The 15,684-nt window shown below is 39.5% G+C and overlaps 1 protein-coding gene across 1 annotated transcript in view; it reads left to right on the forward strand.

The window, feature by feature from the left end:
• LOC129088805 (inactive N-acetylated-alpha-linked acidic dipeptidase-like protein 2) overlaps window positions 1–15,684 on the forward strand; it is a 422,940-nt gene that overhangs the window by 61,061 nt on the left and 346,195 nt on the right. The gene's annotated exons all lie outside the window — the stretch shown is intronic.

Raw genomic sequence — 15,684 nt, forward strand, 5'->3', positions numbered from 1 at the left:
TCAGCAGCTGCCAGCAGAGGCAACAGCAATTCATATTCCAAGTCTTCTTGGCCCAAGAATACACACAGAGCTCCCACTAAGGCAATTATTTCCACACTGCACGAGCAGAAAGTGCAGTGATTTATCTGCCTGCTCTAATGCTAATAGCCATTACACATTATCATTACAACGAGCATACAACATGTTATAGAAACATGGCTACACAAAGAGAAACAAGTGGATTTTTTATTTTTTATTGAACTTGTTAACCAGAAACGCATACTTTGCACAAGTTAATTTGTGTGTTTGTCTTTCAAAGGAGATGGTGCAATGGTGCTAAAGAATTGGCTCTGAAGCAACTTCCATACCTGCAAACTCATAAGAGGTGAAAAAGGCACCCGAACCCGAAACCCTGTCGTTGGGTGCGGGAGCATGCTCCCCTGGGAGAATTTTATTTAAAAAATTTAGCATTCTGGTGTACTCTGAGAAGAAAATTAAGTAAATAAATAAATAAAAACAAGAAAGGCAGTAAACAACAACCATGAATAAAACATAAAATATACATTTTCTCATATCAATCATCATATACAATATGGTTAAAGTCATTCATGGAGTTGAACAAGATGTGGCTGGTGAACCAAAATCCTTTTTTTGGCCTGAACAAGTCCTTCAAGGACTCGTTTGTGCTGCTTAGCCATGTGCCTTTTTCTTGCAAGCCTTTCTTCCTCTAACTCCTGCTTCCTTTTCTCTGCAGCAGTAGATGTTGCGGGCTGACATTCAAGCTCCATCCTCCTCTCTCTGGCTATGCGCACTGACTCTGTCTCTGGGCCTTGTCCCTTGTTCCTGCTGTACTGATGTTGCTACATAACGTAACTTAAACTTTAACGCCAATACACAATCCACTAACGTTAGCTTACGTGATATCAAGCTTTCCATTATAAACAGGTTGGGAAAGATTTGATGGGGTAACGTGACAAAAATATCACGACACACAACTTGATATGGCAGTTTAACGTTACTCTACCGACTAGTTACCTAATGTTAAGTTAGTTAAAGAGCATATTACATCGTTCCTAGCAAACAAGACTTAACGCTACCTAAAAACTAGTGTTCATTGCTGTAATGTAGATCCAGTATCGTCAGTAACTTCAGCTTGGAGTGAAAGGATGAAAAGTTGGAGGGAAATTAAGACGGTTTAGACATCTTAACGCTGATTGGCCAAGACTCGACACGTCACATCAAAGATGTTTTATTGCGAAGATCACGACTTAACCTTTTCTCCTTGTCTCACTCCAATCTGATCTACACTACGGATCTACACGATTCACGTGGATGACATATTTTGATTCAAAACGGCGTATTTCACAAGTAAGTTTGCAGGTATGAACTTCACCATTTTCCTACTTCAATAATACAAAAGTTTTTGACTTCCACTGAACTTTAAGCTTGAAAATTGGGCACCAGACTTTCAACTGTTGCTTCAAATTCAATTCAATTCAATTCAGTTTATTTTGTATAGCCCAGAATCACAAATTACAAATTTGCCTCAGAGGGCTTTACAATCTGTGCACATGCGACATCCTCTGTCCTTCCCTCAAATCAGGATAAAGAGACGTTTTTGTTTTTTTCCCTCACCCCATTTGTCAGTGATATTGAGTAGGCAATAAAGAATGTATTCAAGCTTAGATGCCAAAGAGACAGGATATTAAACATTAAAAAAGGCTTTTATGAGACCATTGCAGCTCGCTTAAGTTTGGATAAACAGTTTTTCATCTTTCTCTGTTGGGTAGAGAGGCTTCGATGAGAGGATTGAATCCACTCATCAGATTAAGACAATCCCAGGGCTTCAAATGCAGCACTTCAAAACAATCAGCGCCTCTCAAGCATGGGAAAGGTTACACAGCATGGAAATAACACAGATTTTCTGTGCTTTTTTAAAATTATTACCCCCACATAAATACTGATTATGTACATGATATCCATGCTCAATGCAATTAGCTGGAGGAAAATGTCAAGAGGGAGAGCCTACTACCTCAAAACAGGAGACATCTTTACATGATACTTACGCCCCCCAGCCCTGCGTCCAGCACTGGTTTGAAATATTTTCTGCACAAGAAGTTGAAGAAAGAACAAAAAAGAAGGGAAAGTAAACTCTCTGCTAAATGGCTTCCTGGGCCTACAATTGCTCTATTGACAGGAAACATAATACATTTGTCATGTCATGCCATGATAACAAGCTGGAGTATTTAATTCGCTGAAAACTACATTATTCTATGGTGTTGCAGGTTATGTACAAATCTGAACAGTGTATTATTAGAAAGAAATAACATTAATCCAAGGCTAACTCGCTGCCCTGCAGCCTAAAGGTGCTCTTTGTTCAATGTCTAATACATTATAAATCAACTGATGACTCTTTACCTGGAACTTGGAAGCTTTATTCTCACTCTCACTGTGTTTTGGCGACTGCGGCTCAGTGTAAGAGCAGGGTCGTCCATCAATCAGAGGATCGGCGGTTTGATCCCCGGCTCCGCTTGTCCATGTCGATATATCCTTCAGCAAGACACTTTACCCCAAGTTGCTCCCGAAGGCTGTTCCTGTGGTGTATGAATGGTTAGACAGAGTCCTGATGGGCAGGTGGCACCTTGCATGGTAGCCCCTGTCATCAGTGAATGAATGGGTGCGCCATACATGTACAGTCCATTTACCATTTTAAAACTACCCGTCACTTGGTTAGCATGATACAATAAAATTCATATTTAACACCCTTTTTTCCAGTTTCTCAATTTCAAAGGACAAATCAGGAAAAAAAAAATTCAGCCACAATATTCAACCAACTCACATACTCCATAACAGCTTATAAAATAGTAACAGTTGTCATTTTCGATGATGAAATCAGTGGTCATTTACTTTCCCAAGCTAGCTCCTTAAGAAACATGATACAAAAAAAGAATACAAATAATGTCCATGAGTACTATCAGTACCAAATTTATTCAAGAATTTTACTTAAAGCCCTGACACAGACCTGACCAACACGCAGGTGTTTTCACATGTGGTTATTTATTAGACCTCAGGACTGTGGGTGTGAACAGACTATGCTTGATCAATAACTTCCTCATCTCTTGCACCTCTCGAAATTACACCTCTATCAAAGACTTTCTTACAGCATATATTTTCATTCGGTATGAGAAGCACAGGTGTTGAATGCGAGTAAGTCATGGCAGTATGACAGTAAGCCACCATTCACATTACCACAGTCCTGAATGGAATTCAGCCATCAATGATTCTGTTATTTACACCTGTGCTTTTCCTACTGCAACGTCAAAATGTCTTCTGGGAAAAAGCCCCATTCTTATTGGAACATGGGTTTTGCTGAATTCACATAATTTCTATAGCTGCCCTGACTTCAGCCTGAGCAGTGGTCTAATCAGCTGGAATAGAAAACAGTCAAATATTCACCATTCTTTTAGCTTTTCTTTGGTCTCCACCAACCTTTATGGCTATTAGCTAATTAGGTGAACTTAAGCTCCACTCAACCCTGTCTCCTAAATAATTACTTTCCGTTACAACTGAACTGTATTCTCAACTATGTTTTCAAGCGAAGGCTACTTTTTCCTGGATTACAATCCCAGTTTTAAACATGTGACGTGAATTGAAACAAAACAAAAACACAAAAAAACGACTTGTTTGTGTTTGGGCAACATAAGTACTTCGTTAGGTTTAGTAAAAGATCATAGTTTGTCTTATAACAAATGTTTTTTAAGTAACTTAAGTTAACATTGAAGTTAACTTTGACTTTCACACTGGAGATGAACAGCGTACTCCTGGGTCAAGTCCACGTGTTTTTATGACTCATCAATCCACCCGACCTTCTCCCTACACAGATTCTTTTTTTGATGCGTCAAGAAATGGGAGAAAACATTTACTTCGATGTGCAATTGACAATACAGCTTTGTGGTATGTTAACGTAATTTTAGGGGCCCAGGCTGGCTGTGTAATGTTTGTTGATGGGCGGTAGTGTTACAGTTGTAGCTGAAGGAAACTGCAGAGTTATTGTTGATTATCTGTGGATTGGTCTCTACGAGCAATACATTACATTACATTACAGTCATTTGCTTTTAAACTTACAGTCAGTAGTATATTACATATCATTCACCCATTCACACACTGATGACAGGCTACCATGCAAGGTGCCTCCATCAGACTCTAACTAACATTCATTCACATCCAGTCCACACCGAACACTTAACCACACTTAACCCCAGGAGCAACTTGGGGTTAAGTGTCTTGCACAAGGACACATCGACTTATCGAACCACCGACCCTCTGATTGGAGAACTACCTTGCTCTCCACTACGCCACAGCCGCCCCTTCATATGAAACACAGTCATAGGATTAGTTTAACTTTAAGGGTATAAAGTACTTTGTGCTGATCATTTTTGATAATACTTGTTGTATTGCTACTTTTACGTAACTAAATGACCTACATTTTATGGGGTGGGTATATTTTGATACAAATCTCAATAGACGGTCTGTGGTACAAAAACGATAGTTCACCATGTTCAATACAGTTTAACGATGCACCACTACAATATGATCTTATTCAGTTAACTTAATTCATAGTATTCTATTGACCAATGCAGCTTATTGGCCAGGGTAGTAATCTAATGATAAAAACCCTTATGTTAGACTGTTGTTTGCCTGTATTGATGAGGAAAGAACATACTATGAATTTGTAACAATTCAAGGGACAGTTAACCCAAAAATCTAAAATACAGATTTTCTTTCTAACTTGCAGTGCTATTTAAAGAATTCGACTTTTGTTTTTTTATTCTGAGCTGCCTATTTTTGTAGATATCAGCCTTAGTGATGCCTTAGACATTTTTTCATGTTGGGGGAACTGTACCTTTAATGAAACATCCTTGGACAGACAGCATTCTTAATCTACTTGATGCACAACTGTTATTTTCCCGCATCCAAGGAAAATGAATTATAGATAATATACACCCACAGGAAGACTGAACATATAAGAGTCTGCACATTCTTGGTTAAAGGTTCTGATTTCGCTGTCCACTTTTATCTTTTGGATGACAACATATGAAATTACTCCTTTGACTTACGACTAGAGTCCCAATACCTATTGGAATACACGTATTTGATTGACTGAGTAGCATCACTGAGATGATTTACAATGCATGAAATTGTTCAGTGTGAATGCTGGACCGCTGAACAAATGCCATAAGGCTAGAAAAGCTGCGCGATAGAAAAAGAAGCGCTCTGTACATCTTCTTTACCTAGCTAGCTGCTATATTAGTGTAGCTGTGGGATACTATGACCAATTAGATGGATGCTAGGAGGTCTAAGCTAGCAGTGCTAATTTATGAGCATGTTTAGCCAACAAGCCAAAGAAGGCAGCCAGAACTCCTGTGTACTGCTGTTAAATCTAGCTTATCCGCCCTCATAGAAAATGATCCCTGACACATTTAAATCTCATTTGTTTTGTGACTCTCCATAGCTTGTTACCCAGCTAGCTCCCCACTAGTGACCGCCTGCTCGCATGCATGACTTGACCGCTGTGCTCGCTATGCCCCTTTTCCCCTCCTTCGGTAAGCAGGGAGATACAGAGACTTGTCTAACCTACCCCAGTCAATCCCCTCCTACACACAGACAGCTCGCTCTCTCTGTTTCCACTCACACACACAGAGGATGCTCAGGTGGAGCTATCTCACTCTGACTGTATCTGTTCATGACTGATGTTCGACCGATTCCCCCCCAAATGGTTGTCAGATTCAGAGTTTTGTATCAATGTATCTGTATCTAAGACTCTTGTATCTTTACACCCCCACTGAATATCATCACTACTGTAGAGACAGACATGTACCGAGGAAAGGGGAGGGGGCATGTGATTAGGGTTCCATTTCGTCAAAAATGACATGTACATAAACACACAGAGTGTAGATCACTACACTCATGCAAATATGGACACTTGAGACGTGAGTCGTCGTCAGGATTTGGGCATGTCTCCCAAACAACAAGGAGTCTCTCCAACAGCTTGGCTTATAGATGAAGGTCTCTTCGAGCACACACATATGAAAACGCACACACTGCGCGCACACCGGTGAAAACACATCGGCACACACACACCTCCTTCTGCTGCTGCTCCTGGCGAGCTATGAGACGTGGCCTGCTGACTAGAGAATAGCAGAACTGTGTGTTTGGGCCATCTGCTGCTGAGACTGATATAGATGTCACACACTCAAACACACACAGACACTAGTCACACATAGTGCAGGCATTACGCACATTTTGTCCAGACACTTATGGATAGGCACATAATAAAACAGGACCCGATGATTTTTGGATCCAGTTATTATACAATAAACAACTTACAGTGGTGAAAATGACCCATTTATATCTGGTCGCAGAACCAACAGGCAGCGTTCCAGGTGAAATTTTCATCTTGGATATCTGAAATTCCGATTACCCAGCTCATATGGATGGAGAATATGACTTGCATGTCGACATGAATGCCATTTAATGGTCACAAAAGTGTGTCACACTACATCTAAATATAAATCCAGTATTAACATCAATACAATATAATACAACCTTGCAGAGTAGTGCTCAGACAACAACCTACTGCTCAACAATGCACACCCCTGTCTACATCAGTGAAGCTAAGGATGAGCAAGTGAACAGCTTTAAGTTCCTGAGAGTCAGCATCACAAACAACCTGACATGGGCATCACACATCTCCATCTGGTGAAGAAAGCTCATAAACGGTTGTATTTCTTAAGGAAATTTAAGGAAAAATTCCTGTGCCAAGTCAACTTTTACAGAGAATTTTTTTTGCAATAGAAAGCATTCTGACTGCCAACAAGACAGGAGGGTTCTACAGCAATGGTTAAAACCGCTCAGAACAACATTTGTACTTTCTACTGAGCATCAGTGATATGAGTAAGGAGCCTGTAAAGACCTAAGTGGATATTGTGCGACCCTGTTGTACAGTGACAAATATAAACCTTGTAACCTTGTAACAATTAACTAATACAACCTTTACAGTGTTTTTTTTATGTTTTTCTCCTTCTTTCAACATTCAGTTAATACAGCATAAGTACAATCTGGAGTCAGGATGAGTGTAGCCTACACTGTAAAATGTAATAAGTTGACTTTACTTAAAAAAAGTAAGGAAACCGATTGCCTTACAATTTCTAAGTAAAGTAGATCATTCATTTTAAGTTGTTAAAGCTTGAAATAACTCAGTTCAGGCAACTCAAGTCATTGCAGTAACCTTTAGTATAGTTAACTCAAAAATCATTAGTTAGGGTAACTATAAAAAGTCAGTTCAGACATCTTAAAGATGTGAGTTATATTAAGTTAGCAGTACTCATAAGAAAAAGTCAACCTTACTAGTCAAAGCATTCACATTACTAGGAAATTATCAGGAAACCGATTGCCTTAAAATTTTCAAGTAAGCTGAACTACAAAGTGTAAGCTTTTGAAATAAAGATAGAGAACAGTTATAACGGAAGACAAGAGAGTTTATTTATTAGAAAAACATGTCTTTTTGAGTTTTGGCCCTCAGGCATTTTGTTAAAGCTCAAACATAGTGCTCAAAATGCTGGACATGTTTCCAAATAAGAAATTGTAATACAACAGATCTGATGTCCCCCTTATAATGTAAACAATTTAAATGGAAATGCTTTTTTTTGGAACGCAAACTATTGTTCAATATGATGAATACACTTTTGTTTGTCTTGTGTAAAAGTTTAGGGCAGCAGTAGGTAACTTTTACAAGAGCATTTTATTATATTTGCTCAAACTGTCTCTTTATCCTGACATTAGTGCAAGGAAAGGGACAGACAGACTGAAAAACCAGGTTCCTCTGCTTGCTTTTAGTGGTCCTAATGGCATTTGCAAGATTCCACCGCACCTGCAGTGAAATAACCAAGAGTCTCTAACGCAGCTTTGAATCACTGCTTGTGAATTCCAAATGAACTGTCAGACTATAGGCAGATGATCAAATAGGTGTGTGGGGAAACCTAAAGGAAGTAAAACTAGAAACCATACACAACAACCGTGACAGAAAACAGACTGAACAGATTATCACAGCCACTCGTGCGGCGCCGGAAGTATATAATGTTGTCTTGATCTTGACATGAAATTCCTCAACTTTTAGAAAATCAAAATGCCTTTCATCACACTGATGAAAAATGGTGAACCGCTGTTCTAAAATCTCTATTGACTATGGTGTGTAACAAACAAAAGATAAACAACTCAATAGTCAACAGGACTACAGGACAAAAAAAACATCACTTTTCAATACTAGTAAAGAGTTCCATTGGAGATAGAAGGGTAAAAGTCTCTGGCCTAACCCAGCATGTCACATACCTTTCACATGGTGAAGACAGTCACTCATCAGTAGATTTTTGAGTGATTTCTGTCCAAGTGAGAGAAGCACTCTTTGAATAAACTCAAAGGTGTTCCTCAGTTGTTGAGGGTACTCAAAATTCAGGGCGTAAACAAGTCCAAAGAGTAGGCCCATGCCATGCGGAATATTGTGAAGGTCATCCATCACTATTGTTCCTTCCAAAACGATTGCAGTAGTTGTAGACTCCAGATGCAACGAGTGAGGAGAGGCCACACTGTCTTCTGCAATCACTGTCAGGATCCCCATGGAGGTGTGGGACATATATGGAAGGTCATCGCAGTCCTAACAACAATAGCAGCATTAAAACCACAATTGCATGTAAAATTTCACATTGCATTTCTATGGTAGAACCCACCATGGTCATAATTTTAGGTAGTTAGCCTTGATCAGGATCCTTTGGTGGCATCTGCTGTCTTTCCATAGGGTTAAGTGGCAGCTTCTCCCCAACCAAAACTGAAATACCTTCAATAATGAAAAAAACACGGCCTACCGGGTGTCTGTACACCCTCACCTGTCTGAAGGTAGAGGGTTTTATTGATATCTCCTATGACCAAATAAAGCTTGGACCTGACTGGAAAAGACAGTATCAACCACTGAAAGGGCCCTTATCAGGGAAGGTGATCAGTGAATCAAAAAAGAAAGAATAGCAGTACCGATTCAGGCTGAGTAGAAGAGAAGTAACTAATACTTAAAGATTAACAAAGGGAAAGCATTAGATAGATTTGGAATCATGTGGTGTGTAATTAAATCATTTTGACTAAAGTCTACTTACAAAACATGTCTTGAAGAAGTCTGTGTTCTCATCTCCAAGGATGACAGGAAGGCCACGGAGGACTGCTGTTCGCTTCACAGTAACATCTGTACTCTGTAAAAATAATTTAAAACACACATCACTCCTAAGTGTTCAAGGACAATCAATTGACAGCTCTGTATACACAATGCGGTGGCTTAACATTGGTCACCACATAAACAAAAATACTTTTCATGAGAAACTTACCCCTGGTGTGACTTGTTGCAGATATTCCTTAACTTTCTGGCCTACACTTCCCCCATTGGTCTTGAAAATCTCCAGGAAGCGAGGAGTGTAGTTCTCAAATTCTTTGAAGAATTCTGCTGGCAGGTTTTTGCTAGATAAGCGACAGAACTCTGCCAGAATCTAAATGAAAAAGTAGGACGAATTAAGATTTATATTCTACATTAAAAAATTCAGAAAACTAGTGTTGCAATGGCTTCCAGGCTGAACATAGGTTACTGCAATTGCTGTATCAAAATTAGCTAATGAATTCCAGGTGACATAAGGTGCTTTACAAAGAATAGCAGGTTATTTCACTGGGCACTAGTTTAAGCTAATCAGGTAGAAACCTGTATTCAATCCTTGGAGGCCAGTGCAACTCTTTTCTACCAAGTTTGATTTGGTGAGTTGGTAGTTTGATTAGACACACTGGGACTGGGATTTGCAATGATCAATCCATAAAATCTTAAAAGGTTGTCTAATATGCACAAATTTGTAGGACTACCTTTTCAGTAGTATGACACTAAAGCTACTCCTGTGACTTTATAAAAGATACATGACAAATAATGCAAAAACATCCATCCATCCATTTCCTTCCGCTTATCCGGGGCCGGGTCGCGGGGGCAGCAAGCTAAGGAGGGTCCTCCAGACGTCCTTCTCCCCAGCAACACTTTCCAGCTCCTCCTGGGGAACCCCGAGGCGTTCCCAGGCCAGACGAGATATATAATCTCTCCAGCGTGTTCTGGGTCTACCCCGGGGCCTCTTACCAGTTGGACGTGCCTGGAAAACCTCTAAAGGGAGGCGTCCAGGAGGCATCCTGATCAGATGCCCGAGCCACCTCAGCTGGCCCCTTTCGACGCGAAGGAGCAGCGGCTCTACTCCGAGCTCCCTCCGGATGTCTGAGCTCCTCACCCTATCTCTAAGGCTGAGCCCAGCCACCCTACGAAGGAAGCTCATTTCGGCCGCTTGTATTCGCGATCTCATTCTTTCGGTCACTACCCAAAGCTCATGACCATAGGTGAGGGTTGGAACGTAGATGGACTGGTAAATCGAGAGCTTTGCCTTTTCGGCTCAGCTCCTTCTTCACCAAAACGGTCCGGTACAACGCCCGCATCACTGCTGACGCTGCACCGAACCGCCTGTCCATCTCCCGCTCCATTTTACCCTCACTCGTGAATAAGATCCCGAGATACTTGAACTCCCTCGCTTGGGGCAGTGACTCACTCCCAACCCAGAGGGTGCAATCCACCGTTTTCCGGAAGAGAACCATGGCCTCAGACTTGGAGGTACTGACTCTCATCCCGACCGCTTCACACTCTGCTGTGAACCGCCCCAAATGCAAAAACATTCATTCTAAAAAAGTGTATTCAGTGAAGAAATTTGATTTACCTGACCCTCTGGAAAGAGTGCTGGCTAAGATTTTAAAACCTAGCGCACAGTAAGTTTGCCCCTATATTCATAGGCAAATCTGATTAGAAATACTTTCCCTGGCTAGCTATGATAAATATTGTTTTGTTTTTTTTCTCTACTATTCAATGGTTTTTGTTTTGTCCCTTTGAGAAATATGGACTCAATTACTCATCCACAAATGGATATCACAAAATTGGCCGGAGGGAGATTGGCAGGGAGTTGAAAGTTTCCTACCCACTATTGGTTAAATTGTATTATGTCATTTCCAGTAAATATCACAATAAAATAAGTTTTTTCTGTTTAAAAAGTACGTAGTCAAATAGCAACCAGCCATCTCTAAGGTTGTAACGTCTCTGGTCTGATTTGGGGCTCACAGCTGATATGTACGTGGTTTATTAATATGCCATAACGCAACATTTGCTGTTGGGACACGGTGTCACTCTCGCTGTGGCCATCATACGGCTTATGTTGAATTATTCTTCGTTCAGCTAAACTTAACATTACATGTCGCCTTCAATCAGTAAGGTAGTGTGACTCCAGTAATGTGGTGCATTTAGTGCACGGGAGTCAGACAGCCACAGTAGTGATGCTTTCTTTTCCACAATCGATTATTAATAATCATATTAAACCAATCTCAATTGGTAAACTGATAAGCAGGTCTAACATTTGGACTTGTTTCCCGATGAGGTCGCCTCTCCCTCAGTCCCATTTTACTGCAATGTAGACGGTTGTAGGAGCCATGGAAACCACAAATAATAATTACATGCTAACCGAATACAAGAGTGGCCCTGAAAGATCGAGATAATTTCCATTGCACTCGCTAATAAGCACGCTGCATTTGCTGAAACTCAAGTTGATGTTAAATTTACATTTATTGTAGCGGGGACACGGCATACTTGAAGGTCTAAGGCAAGGCAAGGCAAGGCAAGGCAAGGCAAGGCAAGGCAAGGCAAGGCAAGGCAAGGCAAGGCAAGGCAACTTTATTTATATAGCACTTTTCATACACAAGGCAGACTCAAAGTGCTTCACATATAAACATTGTCATACAATAAAATAAAATAATAGATAAGTAAAAGAAAAACATATGCAAAGAAATGGGTAAAATAGAAAAAGGCATTTTAGTATTAAAATAGAAAATAAAGGCAAAGTTAAAAAAGCTTTTTAGAAAGTGCAATGTATTTAAGATTTAGCAGAAAGCTATAGCAAACATAAAAGTCTTCAGTCTTGTTTTAAAGGTGCTCAGAGTTGGGGCAAGTCTTAAATCCTCTGGGAGTTTATTCCAGCTATTTGTTGCATAGTAACTAAATCCTGCTTTCCCATGTTTTGTGTTTACTCTGGGGATAATTAACAGATTGGTCTCAGAGGATCTTAGTGGTCTAGAACGCTGATGTAGTGGAAGCATATCAGTTAAATATTTTGGGCCTAAACCTTGTAGGGATTTATAGGTTAGCAACATGATTTTAAAATCAATTCTCTGACCTACAGGAAGCCAATGTAACGATTTCAAAATTGGTGTAATATGATCAAATTTTTTGGTCTTTGTTAGAACTCTAGCAGCAGCATTCTGAACAAGCTGAAGCTTCCTCAGAGTTTGTTTTGGGAGACCTGTAAGGAGACCATTGCAGTAATCAAGCTTACTAGTGATAAAGGCATGTACAAGTTTTTGTAAGTCTTCGGTGGACATGAGCCCTCTAAGTCTTGCTACATTTTTAAGGTGATAATATGCTGATTTTGTAACTGATTTGATGTGACTGTCAAAATGTAAATCTGAATCCATGATAACCCCTAGATTTCTGGCTTTGATTGAGGTTTTCAGGGACAGAGAGTGAAGGTGTTGGGTTACTTTAAGCCTTTCCGTTTTAGAACCAAATACAATTATCTCTGTTTTGTCCTCATTTAGTTGAAGGAAATTTCGGCACATCCATTCCTTCACTTGCTCAATGCACTGGCACAGCAGATCTATGGGCCGATAGTCATTTGGTGATAGCGATACATAGATTTGCGTGTCATCAGCATAGCAATGATGGTCAATATTGTTATTTTGCATGATTTGCCCTAGTGGGAGCATGTAGATGTTGAATAAAGAGGGTCCTAAGATCGAACCTTGTGGGACTCCACATGTCACGTTGGTTGATTCTGATACAAAGTCGCCAATGGAAACAAAGTAGTTCCTATTTTGTAGGTAGGACCTGAACCAATTTAAGACAGTGCCTGAAAGCCCCACCCAGTTTTCTAACCTTTCCAGAAGTAATGTATGGTCTACAGTGTCGAATGCAGCACTGAGGTCAAGTAGCATTAGTATTGAGGTTTTGCCAGAGTCTGTGTTAAGACGGATGTCGTTTACAACTTTAATAAGGGCGGTCTCAGTGCTGTGCAGGGGTCGAAATCCTGATTGGAAGGTGTCATAGCAACCAGTTGATGCCAGGAAGTGATTTAGTTGCTGGAGGACAACTTTCTCAATGATTTTACTTATGAAGGGTAGATTTGATATTGGTCTGTAGTTGTTAATAATAGAGGCATCTAGGCTCCGCTTTTTTAAAAGGGGTTTAATAACTGCAGTTTTCAAAGCTTTTGGGAAATTGCCTGACTGGAGAGAGTTGTTAACTATCTGCAATATGTCTACTGCTAGGCAGTCGAAAACATTCTTAAAGAGGTTGGTAGGTATAGTATCAAGGCAACAGGTGGATGGCTTTAGTTGTGTCACAGTTTCCACAAGATTTTGAGAGTCTATAACATTAAAGCATGCCATCCTTGCCACGTAATTTTTGCCTGAACAGGGTGGTAGTCCAACATTTTTGTTTGACGTGGAGATATTGATGGCGCGTCTGATACCTTCAATTTTATCAATATAAAAAGCTGCAAACTCATTGCATTTCTGCGTGGAATGGAGATCAGGTGGAATTTCTGTTGGGGGGTTGGTCAGTCTGTCAACAGTTGCAAATAGGGTTTTTGCATTATTAGTGTTGGTTTTAATGATATTGGAGAAAAATGTTTCTCTAGCATTTTTTAAGTCTAAATTGTAGGCACGGAGGCTCTCTTTATAGATATCATGGTGAATATGAAGTTTTGTTTTACGCCAGATGCGTTCAAACTTCCTGCATTCCTTTTTCTGTGCTGTTACAGAAGCAGCTTTTCTCCAGGGTGCCTTTTGCTTTCCAGAAATCGTTTTAACCTTATAAGGTGCAATGACATCTATGACTTTCAAAATTTTCAAATTAAAGTTTTCTACAAGATCATCAGCAGAACATGGGTTTAGAGGTGGTAGCAAGGAGATGGCCTTTTTAAAAAGGCCATCTCCTTGACCTGTCTAACTAAAATTTGCTTTAACGTTAGCTTTAACATGAGCTAGCTTTCAAAATCGAAGACATAAAGTTAACTTCCAAACCCTAATTAACAGATAAAGAATATGGCCAAAGGCCGACTACATTTGCTAAACAGATAGACAGTGTAAGTTTACATTTATTATGTAGCTAAAACTTACCTTCAAATAACTTGACCGAGCAGCTCTTTCTTCCCGCTTTGAACATTCGCAATTCTGCCTCATGCAGAGCACGTCTTCAATGATCAACTGCGCATGTGTGATCGTCGAGTGCGGCCGAGTCCTGTCGGGTTTCTCCGGCTTTGCAGACGGTTCATTCTCACTCATTCTTTTAAGTAAAGGTTACTTGACCTGATGAGTTTAATAACTTTACTCACCAAAAAGTGTACTTTACCAAGTTACTCAGTATAGTAAACTCAGTAAGCAGAAATGAGTTACGGTCACTACTTTTTTTTAAGTAACGTCAACAATTACATTTTACAGTGTAGCTTTTTGGGGTTTTTACATTTCTGTCAATGAATAGGTTTAACAATTAGGAAGGTTTAATCTAATTAGTATTATATTTATTCACTTTGGACAGAGCCAGGGCACTGCTTCTAGTCTTTGTCTCTACGTTAGACTCCAGATTTGTACATACACAGAGACACGAGATCTCCCTCTATGGATCTGCATAAATTGTATTTTCAGTATAGTCAAACTATTTATTTTTTAAATCATATCACATTTTGAATATTACAATTTATTTATTTTTCATAAAGAAAAATGTGTCATTTAGTTGTTTTTTGTAAACTGCATAGTAAAGCCAATATATTTTATTGTGATATCTTATCTTCTCAGGCTCAGGTGTTGTTCAGTGCTGGATAGCATATTTGTTCCTCACCAAAAGGCTGAAATACCAGCCAGGTCATGGAAACGTTTTTATTGCTTAACTTTGAGTCCAGTACTCTAGGAGTTATAGCAATAAAGAGAGTAAACATCAAGCACCAAACAAACCAGCAGAAGAGACTTGAATAAAGCCTGGATCAAATTTTATTGACATGTCCTTTATGCAATTAGGAAAACAGGATTGACAGAGACTGACAGCGACCATGAGGAGCTTAGTGTGTGTGAGAAAAAAAGAGGTTCATGCTGAACACTCCATAAAGCTCTAGCAAAACTGACAAAACAGAAAGTAAAGCTATTTTCACTGAAAACCAATTAGCAGAAGCATCACCACTATAGTCCCCAATTTCTGAAGTTCTAAATGGATTTCTCTTCATGTCAGTTTTTTTACCTTGTTATTGACCGATCACCACCACAGCATTGTCCGTTGTAGGTGTTGTTTGTGTTTAACTTTAACCCTTTCAAAGTGTTCATGAAAGTAAAAAAAAAAAAATTCATATCAAATAGATAATGTGGTAACATTTCAAATTCTTTTAAAGGTTTAATTTCTTTGAAGTGCAAAAAAACCACAAAACCACATGGAGAATAATGTTGATATGTTTAAATGTTTCTATAGTAAAGTATGACCATCCATCATTATATGATATAATGAGC

Source organism: Anoplopoma fimbria, chromosome 3, assembly GCF_027596085.1.
Source record: "Anoplopoma fimbria isolate UVic2021 breed Golden Eagle Sablefish chromosome 3, Afim_UVic_2022, whole genome shotgun sequence".
Classification (NCBI taxonomy): Eukaryota; Metazoa; Chordata; class Actinopteri; order Perciformes; family Anoplopomatidae; genus Anoplopoma; species Anoplopoma fimbria.